Here is a 3,215-nt window from a genome sequence, read left to right as displayed (position 1 = left end):
CCCGCGGGTCCACCTTTTGGTCCGCCCTTCCAGCCACTGCTGCAGCCCTCTGGCGCTGGAGAGCTGGGACCCAGCTCCTGAGCCACGCCAACGGCTCCAGAACTTTGATGTGTTTCACACTGATGACAGTCCAGCCTCGGGATTCGTGACCTGTAAATGCACCAGTACATATCACAGAGGCAATATTTTAAAAATATAAATGTCCCCTCTCCTTCCTTGTTTGTCTAACTTATCTTTATAGCCTTATCAATGTTTTCTGAGTCTACAGTCATTTTTCTTAAAGCACAAAGAGGAGGAAGAGTGAGGTGAATCATTTAAATCTTGACTGATAGGTGGGATTTAGAAATCAATACTTAGTCTTTTCATATTGACCTGAAAGATTTTTTTTTTTACCATTTATCAGCACTTGCCCATCTGTGACATGGGAAAAAAAAATGCAGCACAGGTTTTCCTTGATGGTGTCTGTACCTAAACTTCATTCAAACACTTTACTAAAAAATCCCTATACCTTTAAAAATTTTGTCTGCTGATAATTTGCTTTGGTTTAACTTCTTTATTTATCGTACACTGCCTTTGCTAGAGAGGCGTATGGATGGGCATAGATATTCTGTCACTCTTGAGGGCTGCTTGAGAGTGACAAGATTCATCCCACTGGCTTTTAGAACTATTCTCTTTTCAGAAGAATATTAAATTATTTTTAAAACCATTTTTGCAACTATGTTCCTAAAAAAAAAAAAAAATCTGGAAATAACTGTATAAACTCATTGTATCAGTTGCACAGGAGTATTTAACCAGCTGTTACCAAAGAAAATAATTTGGGAGCTGAAAAATTTTCCTCAAATCTCTATATTTAAAGGAATTTAATCCTGGTATCCATCCATTTGATGCATCATTATGTCCATACTCAGAAATATTTATTCTCCTGTTATAATTTAATTTTTGATACAATTTTATTTGATTCTGTGCCATGCTCTGGGCTCTGGTTGCGTGCTCGCTGTTGATCAACGAGCAGATATGAAAAAAGCAGAAAGCAGCAGCGGAAGGGAGCCTGTCTCCAGCTGGCAGACATCCACTCAGCCTTGGAGGGTTTTCCAGATTTTCACCAGCTGAGGTGCAGCCCCATAAGTTTAAACATACTGTGAATTTGCAAACAAAGAGCGTTCACATAGTGTATCGCTTCCTGCCTATTTTGCATTCATAGAAGTAAAACCTTAATTTCATTCAAGCTGCCTGAGGAATAAAGGAAACTTTGGGAATTTATTGCTTTAAACTCTTTCTCTCCTCACTTTAAAGCTTAGCTGTAGCGTGTGCCCTGGGGGCATCGCTGAGGATGGCCAGTCAGGGCCCCCAGCCAAGTGACAGAGCAGATCTGTGGCTCACACCAACGAATGTGGGATCTGTGCCTATAATGTGTCAGTCTGATGGAAAGAACAGGCTTTCTGAGTGACAGTCCCTTAGCGCCTGGCCTCTCCCTGTGCTTTTCTAATTTATCGTCCTTTTTTCCCTCTTCACTTGCTGTTTGTGCCTGGGGGGAAATAGTGAGGATGGAGCAGAGAAAAGAAAATAGCTGAAGAAAATAGCCAGCGTGGAAATGCAAATGATGCAGCATGTTCAGATGGCCTGGGTCTGTTGACTGATAGGATTATAATAATCAGAGACAGTAAAACCACTTCATTGTTGGCAGTTAACTCAGATGAACTCTCCTTCACTTGCATAATTTGGGAGTTTTATTTATGTTCCCAGCACCCATCCCCATTTGGGAAAATCGTCATACTGAGTCTGTAATAGCAGACTTTCCCTTCTTCAGAGAACGTGGCACACCCAGAGACTTGGGAACAGCAGTCATCCCAGTGACTAAGAAGGAAGGCAAACCAAGAAGCAGCCTGAACTCCTATTGCTCTCTGTGGCAGCATCCCAAATATTGGCAGCCGGATGCTGAGCAGGCAGCGTACGATTGGATGGAAGTGATGCGTGTACCTTCTGTTGACATTTCATTTGGCAGTGATCTAATGCTAGCTTTCTAATATTGCTGTTCTCTACAGGCTGCATTCAACTGCACGAAGAGAAGGATGGTAAAATGATGCAAAACATGGCACAAGTAGCAGAATTATTTCTTTGCTGTGGAAGCATGCAAACCTTCAGTGCCAGCATTAGGGAAGTGCAGCATAACCTGGTTCAAGACCAGAAAAAGGGACACACAAAACATTGGCAGATATCAGTGCAGTCAGCTCTCCCGAGAGACAAACTTTTGTCAGGTTGCAAATGGGGCACAGTGCCCCAGTCAGGGGATGTAGGGGCTGCATGATCAGGTACAACATAGCAGTTGTCATGCATTTACTGATGTATTAGTAAATAACTGTGTTACTTTGCTAGTGCAATAGTTTAGAGATGGTAGAAGTCTTGCTATCTACCTCAATGTCTGTGAAACAGTAAAATCCAGTAGTTCAGGAGCATGCTCCTTTCGGTCAGCATCAATAGTGCTTCACTCCTGTACAGCTGCAAAGAATCAGCTAGTCGTCTCATTATAGCTCACCTCTGCAAAATGAATGAATTGTTGCCTTTTTTTATCTATGTTACTAGTGATGTAAGAAGTGTTCAGTGGTTATGACGCTAACAGTCCTTCAGCTATAGAAATTACTTCCATCCAGTTCTTCCTATTCCAGCTAAGGGCTCAAGGTATAGCATTATGATGCATCTTGTCTCTCATCCTGTTCTCCTTTTCTTTCCCACCAGGGAGAGCAGTGGATTTTCATTCTTAGCCTATTGCACCCTATCCCTCAGAAAGAAAAATCTCTTGTTGCTGCTCTATTTACAAGCATTTTCATTTCTTTTATTTATATTTACTTTATTGCTTTTTTAAAAAGCAAACCATTGCTCATCCCAAGTCCCAGAGGTTCCCGGTTTTCTTACCATAAATGAAAGCAATTGCCTTCGTTTGTCTTTTCCAAATGTTTCTCCTCCTGTGAATTTTTGCTTGTTTGTTGAATGATAAAGTGAGATCTGGGTGCATGCTTTTGTTTGGTGCTCTGCGTGCTCCTGTTCTGCATTGCCTCATCCCACAGTTTCTCCTGGAAAGAAAGCCTAGAGATGTGACACATTCATGTTTCTTGAAGCAGTTAATAAGCAGAGTGATGAATCCAGGTTACTGTGGGAGTGTTGGGCTGGCACTTCCAGGAGCAGCTTCTTCGTGTTCCCGGTTGCTTCCTCCTGTGTGG

The sequence above is a fragment of the Merops nubicus genome, unplaced genomic scaffold (genome assembly GCF_000691845.1).
Source record: "Merops nubicus isolate BGI_N331 unplaced genomic scaffold, ASM69184v1 scaffold4174, whole genome shotgun sequence".
NCBI classification, from domain to species: domain Eukaryota; kingdom Metazoa; phylum Chordata; class Aves; order Coraciiformes; family Meropidae; genus Merops; species Merops nubicus.
This window is presented reverse-complemented; position numbering follows the sequence as displayed.